At 42.6% G+C, this 14,200-nt stretch overlaps 1 pseudogene; it reads right to left on the reverse strand.

Annotated features, from left to right (window-relative positions):
- The window catches only part of LOC119801132, a 17,929-nt pseudogene continuing 3,729 nt past the window's right edge, over positions 1-14,200 (reverse strand).

A 14,200-nucleotide genomic window follows, 5' to 3' on the forward strand; every position in this document is an offset into this window, starting at 1 on the left:
TCACAGGGATAATATTTCTGAGTTCAGCACGGCCTTTTTAGCTATCTCATCGGCCATCTTGTCTCCCTTTTGATGCCTTGGGCAATGAATAATGCTCACCTTCTTTGGCAGGAAGAGGGCCCTCAATAATGTCAGAATTTCAGTCTTATTTTTAATCTCTTTTCCAGCTGAGGATAGCAATTCCTGCCTTTTATAAATTTCCCCGTGAACGTGGGCAATTGCAAATGCATAACGGCTGTCTGTATAGATGTTTACTTTTTGTCCTTTTGTTAACTCTAGGGTCTTAGTAAGGGCTATTAGCTCTGCCTTTTGAGCAGAGGTCCTGGTGGCAGTGCCCATGCCCATATGGTAGTCTGTCCATCTACCACCGCCGCCCACTGCCCCCGCCTTGGGCTCACCTTCTTTGAAGAAGCTGCTGCCATCTGTGAATCAGGTATGGTCCGCATCAGGAAGCTGGCAATCAGTCAAATCTCCCCTGGTCCCAAGGTACTCAGCCAATATCTGATGGCAGTCATGAAATACCCAAACAGTGGGTTCCGAATTGGGGAGCAGGGTGACTGGGTTTACCAACGTCACAAGCAAAGCGAAGGTAATATGCTTGGGGTTGAGTAATAATGACTGGTAGTGGGTTATGCAGGCATTCGAGAGCCATCTGTCAGGGGGTTGGCGGATAACTGTCTCTAAGGCATGGACTGCTATTATAGTCAGTGATTGGCCCAAGGTCACTGCTTCTGCATCTTTGACCCGGGTAGCTACTGCGGCTACCATACGGAGGCAAGGGGGCCATCCTGTCACCGCATTGTCCGTCTTTTTGGAGATGTAGGCCACTGGCTTCTTCCATGGCCCCAGTCTCTGAGTCAGCACCCCTTTTGCCACCTCTTGTTCTCATCCACGTATAAGGTGAATGGTTCGGTGAGATTAGGAAGACCCAAAGCTGGGTCCTGAAAGGAAGGCCCTTTTTATTTTGTCAAAAGCCCATTGTTGGTCCTCTCCCCAATAGAAAGGGATGTTGGCCTTGGTGAGTGGATACAGTGGAGCCGCCAGCTCAGCGAAACCCAGTATCCATAGCTTACAGAAACCAGCAGTCCCCAGGAACTCTCAGACTTCTCGTGCCCCCATGGGTGGGAGAATTTGTGCCATCGCCTGTTTCTGACTGTCTGTTAACTATCTCTGTCTGCCCTCAAAGAGGTATCACAGATAAGTCACTTGCTTCTTACAGATTTGTGCCTTTTTGGCAGATGCCCTGTAGTCTAGTTCATCTAATCAGGTGTGTAAGGCTTGAGTACCCTTGAGACATTCCTGCTCAGTCTCTGCAGCCAGCAGGAGGTCATCTACATATTGGAGTAGGATTACCTCTGCATTGGTGGTGCGAATACTGGCCAGGTCCTGGTGTAGGGCCTCATTGAATTGGGTTGGTGAATTCTTGGATCCCTGTGGTAGTCTCCAAGTGAGCTGACCAGAAACACCCGAATCAGGATCTTCCATTCAAAGGCAAACAATGGCTGGCTCTGAGAGCTAAGTCTCAGACAGAAAAAAATCATCTTTTAAATCAAGTACTGAGTACTAAACATGCATTGGAGGCAGGGTGCTTAAGAGTTTATAAGGGTTGAGCATTGTTGGATGAATGTCCATAGTGCGGTGATTAACTTCCCTTAAATCTTGGACTGGTCTGTAGTCCTTTGTGCCTGACTTTTTTTTTTCCGGGAGAAGGGGTATATTCCAAGGGGAATGGCAGGCTTTTAAGATGCCCAATGTTAAAAGTCTCTGAATGTGGGGCCTGATCCTCTCTCGGGCCTCACAGCTCTTAAGGAAACTGGACTGGCGATGGTTTTAGTTCTATTATCCAGGGAGGTTGATTGTTTGCCAGCCCCATACCCATGATTTCTGCCCAGGCCTGGGGGAAATCACAGAGCCATTTGTCCTCTATAGGTATCCCTGGAGGGGCAGTTCAAACAGTTTATGTCCATCTTCTAATCTTAAGGTTAGAACTTGAAGAGCCTGGCCAGTGTTGTCAGTGACTGAGGCTCCGCTTTCTGAGAAGTGAATTTGTGCCCTGACTTTGGACAGGAGGTCTCTGCCCAACAGTGGGTAGAAGCATTCCAGCATTATGAGAAAAGAGTGGGTCACCTCCCCTGTACCCAAATTGACTCTCCTCTCAGTGGTCCATTGGTATAGCTTTTCCCCAGTAGCCCCCTGAACCCAAGAGGTTTTTGAGCTCAAAGGTTCGTTTGCTTGGGTGAGGACTAAATACCAAAAAGTTGGTAGGTTGCCCCTCCCACTAGGAGAGTTACGGGAGGCTCAGGGGGAGGCTCTGAGTCCTGACATTCCTAATCACTGTCTTCCAGGGACAGGACGGGAACCAGCTTCTTCCTGGTCCAGCTGGTCATTTTGGGAAGTCCTTGACCGAATGTCCTTTCTCTTTGCAATAGGCACATTGGTCTCGGTCCACCCGCAGCCGCCTTTTGTCTCCCTTGTCCTTGTCCTGGCGCTTCTTGGGTTGTTCTGCACTACATACTGCTGTGGCCAAGATCTTACTTAATTCACCGCTACACTTTTTATCTCGCTTGTGTTCTCTCTCTTCCTGTTCTCTACGCCATCTTTCTTCCTTTTTCTCTGGCGTCATTCTTTTATTAAAAATCTTTTCTGCCTCCTTCATTAAATCCTGGAGGGAGTATCCCTGCAGTCCCTCCATCCTCTGTAACTTGCTGCGAATATCAGGTGCTGACTGGCCTATAAAAGGCATCACTACATCAGCCTGGTGATCTGCTGCCATGGGATCAAAAGGGATATACATCCTGTACCCCTCCAATAATCTTTCTAAAAATCCTGCAGGTGTTTTGTCAGACCTTTGTATTATTGCCCTTACTTAGCCAAATTGGTGGGGCATCTGCCAGCCCCCTTTAGACCCACCAATAGAATCTGATGATAAAGACGTAGGTACTCCCTACCAGCTGGAGTATTGAAGTCTTAATTGGGCCGAGTTAAAGGGAAGGTGTCATCTATTTCATTCGGTAATTGTGTTGGCTTGCCATCAGCTCCTAGGACATTTTTATGGGCTTCAAAGAAAATGCGCTGTTTTTCCTTTGTGGTGAGGAGTACCTGAAAAGCTGCTAACAATCGTCCCAAGTGGGCTAGTGAGTAATCAGAACAGGTTCTATGAGTGCAGTCAGGGCCTGAGGGTCCTGAGAGAAGGAAGGGTTATGAGTTTTCCAGTTGTAAAGGTCGAAGGCTGAAAAAGACCAGTATTGAAATTGGCCAGCCACTGAGTGGAGGGGGAATGCTTAGGAGGTCCATCTTTCCCTTGCAGATGTCCCGCCTCTTTCTCAGTGGAGATGCAGCCAGCCTGCCATCTGCAGGCTAGACCATCCCCCCTGAAGTCGTCTGTTGTATTAGGGCTAGGGGGCCTGTCGAATCCTCAGTTTTGGGTTTATAGATATGTACTTGGCTCAAAGATTGATGCAAAATCCCTTCTATTTCAAGGTCTGGCCTTTATCTATGATACTTACTATCTTCCTGCTGCACTTGATATCTGTTTCAATGTTCTGGACTCTTCTAGTTTACTGTTCTGTCATTCTCAACACATGCCTTCTATTATAAAAACCAGAACTACAGCATTCTCCTTCTGAGCGTAAAGAAGGAAGAACAGAGACACTTCCCAGTTGAGTCAGCCCCTTTTCTTTGAGGGATTTTTCAGAAGTACTACCCAGCAATTTCTATTCATATATCATTGCCAGGATGCAATCATGTTGACACCCTGTCTGCAAAGGGCAAGAGAGAAATCTTCTCACATTACTGTCTCCTGCAGTGACTCAGAAGAGAAGATCCACTGCAGAGCAATCACAGTCAGGTCTGTCACTCTGACAATCACCTTGGACCTCAAGAGTTGTGGACAAGTGTTCACAGAGATCAGAGGTTTGGGCTGAGGCATATGGTCATGGCTATAGACCTCCAGAATATCTCTCCTCAGCTGAAAATGAAGTCAATCCCTGCTTTATAGTTCTTGATAAAGACCCTTAAACCCATGTGAGTCTTTCAGCTAAGTACTCTTAGGTTCAAATTAGATCTCAACAAAATTCCAAACCTGGTTAGATTGTGTGCTCACCTTCCTTCATCAGTCTTACAGCTTCCTTCCTGCTAGACTGTACTTAACTAACTGTACTCTAACTTTTCTTTAAGCATATTTCTCATAGAAATTCACAGATCATACAGTTGTAGCCTCTGAATCAGAAATGACAGCTTATGGGGGGTTCTCTTAATTAAGACAGGAGAATAAAGTCGGGTGGTGGTGGTGCATGCCTTTAACACCAGCACGTGGGAGGCAGAGGCAGGTGGATCTCTATGAGTTCAAGGCCAACCTGGTCTACAGAGTAAGTTCCAGGACATCCAGGGCTACACAGATAAACCATGTCTTGAAAAACCAAAAAAAAAAGGAGTATCATAAGTACACAAAACAAAATATATAAGAAAATTCTAGAGGGTAGGGAACAGGACCAGAAAAGTAAAGCAGCTAGGATAAGAATCTAGCATTAGATCAGAAAATCAAAGCCTTGGAGGAAAAGAGATTTGGAGAAAGCAGGTGCTGTGGTAAGTGGACTTTGAGACATCTCCTAAAGAGACCTTTCAGAATGCTACACTTGGGGCCACACCATTCACAAATTTTAACAACCCTCCTTTCTGCCAACCCTTCAAGGAGCAAAGGAAAGTTTTATTTCTGTGTGCTTGTTTGTTTGTTTAACATGCTGCCTTGTCAAAATGGTTTTGGTGAAAAATCAGAGACCTAGATTCTCTGAAAAAAAAAATCCCAAACCTATTTTAAATATCAGAACAAAACTAACTGACTGATGAAAACTTCATAATTGTGAAGACTGGAATGTTGCAGAAGAGTCAAAATTAGCTTGGGATTTAATCTCTTCAATAATCATTCCCTGTCTCCTTTTGTTCCTAACACCCTGTCAACTACCTAGAAAAACCTCTTGGAATGTATAAACTTACCAAACCACTGGCTTCATAAAGCTTACAATATAGAAATACAGTTTTAATTTTTTAAGAAGTTTCAGGTATAGTCTAAAAATAGATTGAGAATTAAAATTATGAGTGTTTGAGGTATAGTTGTGGTTAGATATGGGAACAGGAAATCTCAAAGGTACCTTTACTTAATATTGATTCCTTAAAATTTAAAAATGTAAAAGACAATTGGTTTCAAATTGAGACTAACAACACGAACAGCAAAAATGCCCAAATGAAAATGTTTACTTTATTTTCTTCTACTGTTGTCCTGATATGAACAGGGTTAAAAGACAAGATGTCTAACATGTAGAAGAATGAAATTAGATTGCTATATCTCACCTTGAACAAAACTCGACTCCAAATGGATCAAGAACCCTAATATAAGGACTTATGTCCTGAAGCTGCTGGAGGGGGACGTGTGGAGTGTGCTTTAACCCATAAGTATAGGCAAAGGCTTTTTGAATAGGGCTCTAGTGCCACAGGAAGTAAGGCCAAGAACTGGCAAATGGGATATTATGAAGCTAAAAATGTTTCTGTACTGCAAAGGAAAAAATTAAGTTGAAATATACCTGACAAAATGAAAGAAAATATTTCTCTCATGCTGGGTTGCCTTGCCCAGCCTAAATACAGGGAGAGGTCCTTGATATGCCACGCTTTGCTGAAGCCCATGGGAGGCCTACCCCTTTCTGAGAAATTACAGAGGAGGGGTAACATTGAGGTAGGGAGGAGGGAGAAGTGGGAGGAAATCAGGGAAGGGAGGCTTGGGTCAGGATGTAAAGCAAATAAATAAGTTTTAAAAATGATATAACAAAAGGAAGTCTGGTAGAATTCTGTATTAAAACCATCTGGCCTTGGACTTTTTTTTAAGACTTTGAATTAAATAGATCTCCTTAAATTGCTTATCTGATCTTGATTTAACTTTTATAACTTGTTCATTTTACCTCTAATTTTGTTAAAATTTGCATCTTCTCTCTCTGCCTTTTAGTTAATTTGGATAAATATTTGTTCATCTTATTAATTTTCTCAAAGAACCAATTCTTTGCTTCCTTGATTCTTTGCATTGTATTGTATTGTTTGTTTCTATTTTACTGATTTAGTCCTGAGTTTATTTCTTGCTGTCTACTCCTTCTTCTTTTTATTCTAGAGCTTTCAGATGTGCTGTTAAGTTACTAGGATGAGGTCTCTCCATTTTTTTTAAATTAAATATAGGCACTTAGTGCTATGAACTTGCCTCTTAGACCTGCCTTCATCAGGTCCTATAAATTTGGGTATGTTGTATTCATTCAAGTCTTTAATTTTTTTCTTAATTATCTTGACCTATTTTTTATTCAGAAGTGAATTGTTCATTTTCCATGACTTTGTAAGCTTTCTGTTATTGATTTCCAACTTTAATTTGTGGTGGTCTGATAGGATTTAGGATCTTATTTCAATATTCTTGTCTTTGTTGAGACTTTCTTTGTGTCCAAGAATGTGGTCAGTTTTGGAAAAAGTTCCATGAGGTGTAGAGAACAACGTATATTCTTTTGTGTTTGTGTGAAATGTTCTATAGATATCTGTTAGGTTCATTTGGTTTATAACATCTGTCAGCTCAACAATTTCTCTGTTTCATTCTTGTATGGATGACCTGTCTGATGAAGAGAGTGGGGTACTAAAGTCTCCCAATATTGCTGTGTGATTTAAGCAGTAGTAGCATTTCTTTTATGTACTTAGGTGCCCTTGTGTTTGGTGCATAGATCCTAAATATTGCAATATCCTCTAGGTAGATTTTTTTCCTTTGATGAGTATGTAGTGCCTTTCTTGGTCTTTTTTCTGACTAGTTTTTGTTTGTTTCATTTTGTTTGTTTGTTTGTATTTAAGAAAGGAATTCTCTGTGTAGCTCTAGCTTTCCTGGAACTCACTCTATAGTCCAGGCTAGCTTCAAACTTAGAAAAAAAGAATAAGTCTTTAAAAATTTATGCTCTACCAAACCAAAAAAATAATATAAATGAATAGATGTCTAGATATATACAACATTCCAAAGTTAAATGAAGATTAGCTATATAACTTAAATAAACCCATAATGCCCAGTGAAATATATCTGTAACTTAAAATCTTCCAAATAAAAAAGCTCATGGATAGATGGATTGGTGGATAATTCTGCCATATTTTTTAAAGTAATGCTAATACTTGTCAAATTATCCATGTGAAATTTCAAAACTCCTTATGAAGCTACTTTTGTACCAATACCAAAGTCAGACAAAGAATAACCGCAACAAAAGAAAATTATAGTCCAATATTGTTTTTGTTAAAATTCTCAATGAAGTATTTGCAAACAGAATTCAGGAATCAAAAAGATTATTCATCATGATCAAGTTGGCTTTGTCTCAGAGATGTAGGGATGATTCAATATACATAAATAAATAAACATAATCAGCCACATGCGTACACTAAAGAACAGAAACCACAGGATCATCTCATTAGATTCACAAAAGAACTTTGACAAAATCTAACATTCCTTCACAATAAAAGTCTGAGAATAGGAATATAGGACATATCTCAACATAATAAAGGCAATATACAGGGTACAATAAAGGCAACCTCAAAGCATTTCCACTAAAATCAGAGATGAGACAGGAATGTCCACTCTCCCTACTCCTGTTCAACATAGTACTTAGACACCTGATTTTTGACAAAGGAGAAAACAATATACATTGGAAAAAAGACAGCATCTTCAACAACTGGTTTTGACCAGACTGGAAGGTTTCATGTGGGAGGATGAAAGTCAATCCTCATCTCTCACCCCACGCAAATGTCAACTCCATCTTAATCGAAGATCCTCACATAAGGCCTGATATCTGACTCTGATAGAAGAAAAAGTAGGGATTACACTTGAACTCATTAGCCCAGAAAAGGACTTTTTGAACAGAGCCCCAATAGCAGCAGAATTAAAGCTAGTGATTTAAAATGGAACCTCAGGAAAATTTAAATTTCTGTATAGTGAAGGACACCATCATGCAAGGGAAGAAGCATCTTACAGAGTGGGAAAAAATATCAGCTTCATATCTGACAGAAGGTTAGTGACTAGAACTCAAAAACTTAAACAAGAAAATAAACAACCCAATCAAAAATGGGCCATAACTGAACCTCATAGAAGGGAAAGTGGGAAGTATACTTGAACGCACTGGCACAGGAGACCACTTCCTAAATATAACCCCAGTAGCACAGACACTGAGAGAAACAATTAATAAATGGAACCCCCTGAAACTGAAAAGCTTCTGTAAAGCAAAGGACACGGTCAACAAGACAAAACGGCAACCTACAAAATGGGAAAAGATCTTCACCAACCCCACTTCAGACAGAGGGCTGATCTCCGAAATATGCAAAGAACTCAAACAAATAATCCAGTAAAAAATAATAGAGTACAGACCTAAACAGAGAACTCTCAACAGAGGAATCTAAAGTTAATGGCTTAAAGACACTTAAGGAAATGCTCAATATTCTTAGCCATCAGAGAAATGCAAATCAAAACAACTCTGAGATTCCATCTTACACCTGTAAGAATGGCCAAGATCAAAAACACTGATGACAACTTATGCTAGAGAGGTTGTGGGGTAAAGTGAACACTTCTGCATTGCTGGTTGGAGTGCAAGCTGGTACAGCCTCTTTGGATATCAGTATGGCAGTTTCTCAGAAAATTAGGAAACAACCTTCCTCAAGACCCAGTAATACCACTTTTGGGTATATATCCAAAGGATGCTCAATCGTGCCACAAGAACATGTGTACAACTATGCTCATAGCAGCATTGTTTATAATATCCAGAACCTGAAAACAATCTAAATGTCCCTGGATAAGTAAAATGTGGTACATTTACACAATGGAGTACTACACAGCAGAAAAACAATGTGACATCTTGAGATTTGCAGGCAAATGGATGGATCTCAAAAGAATCATACTGAGCAAGGTAACTCAGACCCAGAAAGATAAACATCAAATGTACTCACTCATAAGTGACTTTTAGTCATAAAGCAAAGAAAACCAGACTACAATTCACAATCCCAGAGAACGTAGACAACAATGAGGACCCTAAGGGAGAAATACATGGATCTAATCTACATGGAAAGTAGAAAAAGACAAGATCTCCTGCATAAATTGGGAACATGGGGACCATAGGAGAGGGTTGAAGGGGAGGAGAAAAGAAGGGACGGGAACAGAGAAAAATGTATGGTTCAATAAAATCAATTAAAGAAATAAATGGTCATAGAACTAAACATAATTCTCAAAAGATGAAATACAAATAAGGCTTGGAAAATCTTTTTTAAAATTGTTCAATGTTTTTATGAGTGTGGGAGATGTAGTCTTGCCCCTCATCTGCTGTATGTTGGTGTGAGCAAGAGGGATATGTCTTCCTCTCCCTCACCCCTCGCCACCTCTTGCAGGTCGAAGAACTAGTCCTGAAGTCAAGAGAACTGATGAGCTGGCCCAGCATCACACAGGCTATAGCACTCAGAAGAGCAGGCCCTGTTCCCTTACCTGGGCAACTCAGTAGAGCTGATCCTGCTGGTAATGGCGCAGGTGAGCTGACCCAGAGGCCATAAGTGTGGGAGAGCTAGATCCACTTCTCATCTGTCATGCAGCATGGGCAGGGGAGATATGCCCCCATTACCCCTCACACCCTGCTGAATACAACACTCAATCCCTGAGTTGAATTTGTTGGAAAGAATTCCTCAGGTGGCATGAAGATGGACGCACTGATTTTAATAAACTCATCTCTAACTGTCGTCCGTCTTCAGTCAGGTGCAGTGGGGAGTCAGGAAGAGCTCCCAGCAGGGAGTTAAGATGAATATAGCATTTTAGTAAGCTGCTTCCACCAGTCTTGAGATTTCTGAGAGCGATGAGTGAGGATGCAGATGACAGAATGTGCAGAATGCCCAGGTCTCTTCTCCCTCTTCCTCCCTTTACTAGATGACTTTAGCCTTTCTGAACATTACAGCCATCTCCACACCTTTACCTTCTTGCCAAGAGTAGGCAACATGTTCCAGTAAATAAAAGGGTTAGCCTAAAGGACACTCTCCTCCTGCTTAGAACGTGTGCAGCAGGGATGCTGCAGGCACCAAGGGGGTGGGGCCTATGGGAAAATAAGCAGTCTTGGTCACACAGGTCAAAGTAAACCATCCCCTCTCTAGTGAGGAAGACTGGGATTTCCCAGTGCGCCAGGACAAAACTGTGAGTGGGACTGCAGAGGGACCGCATTTCTCCATCAGGACCTGGTCCTCCATGGAGGGCAGCACAGTCCATGATGGCCAGCCATGCTTCCCCGCGCAGCAGGACCTCCCTGAATAGTGCCTCTTTCCTCTTTTCTCATGGGCTTATGGTGATCCATTTAGTCAGAAATCTTGAGGTGAGGGGCCTTTTCTCATGAGAGTCTGTGTCCATCGCAAGGCCTAGGGTTGGAGCAGAGATGTCCGGGAAAGCTTCTATGGGAGACTGAGGACTTACTGGCACTAGGAAGTGGCTGGCCTCCCCTCTTGTTGCTACTCTGAGGAGTCAGAGAAACTACTTGTCACTGTTGAATTCCCATTGAAAAGAGGAACAGGAATATGGGTTAATCAAGATCAAATTACATAAACACTCATTACCTAAGGGAAAGCAGAAATGAAAAACTGATCATGCTAGCAAAAAGCAGGGCAAATCCTACCCAGCAAAACCACCCCCAAAGGGCTGTCATAGCTCTTGTTCACAACACCATGGCTGGAATGTGGCTAAAGGGGAGTAGATTGGGGTTTCCTGATCAGCAAAGCCAGGCTCTTAGCCTCTCAGCTACAATGCTTCATTTTAGGGGCAGTTCCCAGAGAGTCCAGAAAAGCTCAGGAGAGCCCAGTGGGAACATAAAAACTCTGGGGCAAGTTTTGGGGTCAGCAGGGTGCAGCAGGCAGTGGATGCGGCCTAGGCAGTCAGGCTAGCAGGCTCCTCCATGGATGCCACTCTTGACTGCCATCTCCTCTCTGCCTTGAGCCTCTCACTCCTGTACCTGCAGGAAAGGGGACAACTGTGGCCTTGTTGCGACCCCAGGGGAAGCCACAGCCTCCATGTCTTGTGTATTTCTCAGCTGCCACAGTGCCCCAGACTGACAGGGTCACTGCTGGGGTTTAAAGTCCTTGTGATTAGAATGATTTTTGGTTTGGTTTGGTTTAGTTTTTTTTCAGTAACAGACTTATATTTAATGATAAAAATCAAAATAAAATGTTCAGTGGAGCTGGAAATAATCACCTTGAGTGAGGCAATGCAGACCCTGAAAGACAGAAGCTGCAGGTTCTGTGTGTGTGTGTGTGTGTGTGTGTGTGTGTGTGTGTCTGTGTGTGTGTTTAAATTGGAGTGCCCTTAAAAACATGAAACCACAGCATGGCAGTGCATGATCTGAATGTACAAAGGTGAATAGTGAAATAGGAAGAATTTTAAGCCGTGGAGGATGGGAGGCAGAGTAGAGGAGGGAGTATGGCAATGACTTACTAACACTGAAGACCTTTGAAAATGCATAAGGAAATCAAGATGTTTCCTAAAATACCTACATATATAACAGGGGTTTAAATGAAGTTAGGCTATAATGGGAGAACAATAACTTCTCCAGACATCATAGCCTATCAAACAAAAGCTCAGTGACAGGTATGGGTTAACCCTTTTCAAGCTGTTGGTCGGTGGATTCCCATAGGCAGCCCTTTCCAAACATTATAGGCTATTACCACTGGTCTTGGTTACTTTCCAGAATTTAATAGAAAGACCTCATTCTGAAGATATCAGATACTTGAGCTATAGAATACAGAAATCAAGCTTTATCCCTTCTAGCTAGGTTCCATAGTGCTGGAAGTTTCTTTGCACATTGCTAGGGGGAAAATGTCAGCAGTGGACTCAGCTAGCTACTTTAACCATGTGTTTGAAAAATGTGCTGGGTACCAGCTTGAAAAGGGTTAACCCATACCTGTCACTGAGCTTTTGTTTGATAGGCTATGATGTCTGGAGGAGTTATTGTTCTCCCATTATAGCCTAACTTCATTTAAACCCCTGTTATATATGTAGGTATTTTAGGAAACATCTTGATTTCCTTATGCATTTTCAAAGGTCTTCAGTGTTAGTAAGTCATTGCCATACTCCCTCCTCTACTCTGCCTCCCATCCTCCACGGCTTAAAATTCTTCCTATTTCACTATTCACCTTTGTACATTCAGATCATGCACTGCCATGCTGTGGTTTCATGTTTTTAAGGGCACTCCAATTTAAACACACACACAGACACACACACACACACACACACACACACACACACACACACACACAACTCTTGGCATAACCAAGCACTTCTAATTGGATTTAAGGCCTGTTCTACACAACAGAGCTCGTGTCTGGGAAATTTAGTTAGGCCAAGAATCCATGGTTATGTAGATCATAGGCCCTAGGGGAGCACCTAATAGTTTTATTTTGGTGAGTGGGTTTCTTTATATATATTTAAAAATTTCCATCTCCTCCCCTCCTCCTCCCTCTTCCCTCCCCTCCCCTCCACCCATACCCCCTCCCTCCCTCTCCAGGCCAAGGAGCCATCGGGGTTCCCTACTCTATGTTAAGACCAAGGTCCTCCCAACTCCCCCCAGGTCCAGGAAGGTGATCAACCAAGCTGAGAAGGCTCCCACAGAGCCCATCCATGTAGAAGAATCAAAGCCCAGCGCCATTGTCCTTTGCTTCACAGTCAGCCTCCACGGTCAGCCACATTCAGAGAGTCCAGACAAAGGTCTGATCTCTAAAATATATAAGGAACTCAAGAGACTAGACTTTAAAATGCTAATTAACCCAATTAAAAAATGGGGCGCTGAACTGAACAGAGAATTCTCAACAGAAGTTCAAATGGCCAAAAGACACTTAAGGTCATGCTCAACCTCCTTAGCAATCAGGGAAATGCAAATCAAAACAACTTTGAGATACCATCTTACACCTGTCTGATTGGCTAAAATCCAAAACACCAATGATAACCTTTGCTGGAGAGGCTGTGGGGTAAGGGGTACACTCATCCATTGCTGGTGGGAATGCAAACTTGTGCAACCACTTTGGAAAGCAGTGTGGCGGATTTTTAGGAAATTCGGGATCAACCTACCCCAGGACCCAGCAATCCCACTCTTGGGAATTTACCCAAGTGAGTGGGTTTCTATTGCTGTGATAAAATACCACAGCCAAAAGCAGCCAGTGGAGGAAAGTGTTTATTTCAGCTGTGAGTTCCACATTACAGTCTGTAATCGAGGGAAGTCAGGGAAGGAACCTGGTCAGGAGCTGAAACAGAGGCCATGGTGGAGTGTTACTTGCTTGCTCCTTATCACTTGCTCAGCCTACTTTCTTATAGAACCTAGGATCACCCATCCAGAGCTGCACCCTCCCATGGAATGGGTCCACTAAATCAAGGAAATGCAAATGGGGCATTTCTCACTTGAGCTGCACTCTGCTAAAATGCCTCTAGCCTGTGTCAAGTTGGCATAAAAAATTAGCAAGCACAGTGGACATAGTAAAAACTGCCTCCTGAGTTCTTACCTACATACCCATAGATTTATGAAGCAACCCCCATTGGAGCTTCTTTTAGCAGTAGATGCTAATTAATACAGAGATTCACAACTGGTCAACAACATACAGAGAAAAAAAAAAGACTGTGTAGTGTTCTGCTCTAAATGTGACATCTATGGTATACCCAGTCAATAGCCCCAACCCTCAGGGGTTATTATGGCATAGGTATCAAGAAAGATTTGAACTCAGATCCTCTGGAAGAGCAGGTAGTACTCATAACTGCTGAGCCATCTCTCCAGCCCATGTTTCAGGGGTGAGCAGCATGTATTGTTCTTCTAGAGGATCCAAGTTCAATCCCCGTACCCATATCATGTGTCTCACAGCTGTCTATCACCAACTCCAAAGGGATCCTTCTTCTACAGGCAAGACACATTCATATGCACATGCCCAACCTTCCCCCAATAATGAAAATAAATAAATGAACAGACAAGCAAGGTTCATAACTATACAGTCATAAGGTGTCATTTGGGGGTGGGGGAGAACCATTGTAAGAGCTTGTGATAGTTTCTGCGATGAAACAGTGTTTGCTGGATATGACAGGAATATTGCAGACATAAACTCCCAGCATCCATGACAGCCTGCCTGTACAGCATCAAACCAGCTGAAATCTCATTGTGGA

Source organism: Arvicola amphibius, chromosome 14 (genome assembly GCF_903992535.2).
Source record: "Arvicola amphibius chromosome 14, mArvAmp1.2, whole genome shotgun sequence".
NCBI lineage: Eukaryota > Metazoa > Chordata > Mammalia > Rodentia > Cricetidae > Arvicola > Arvicola amphibius.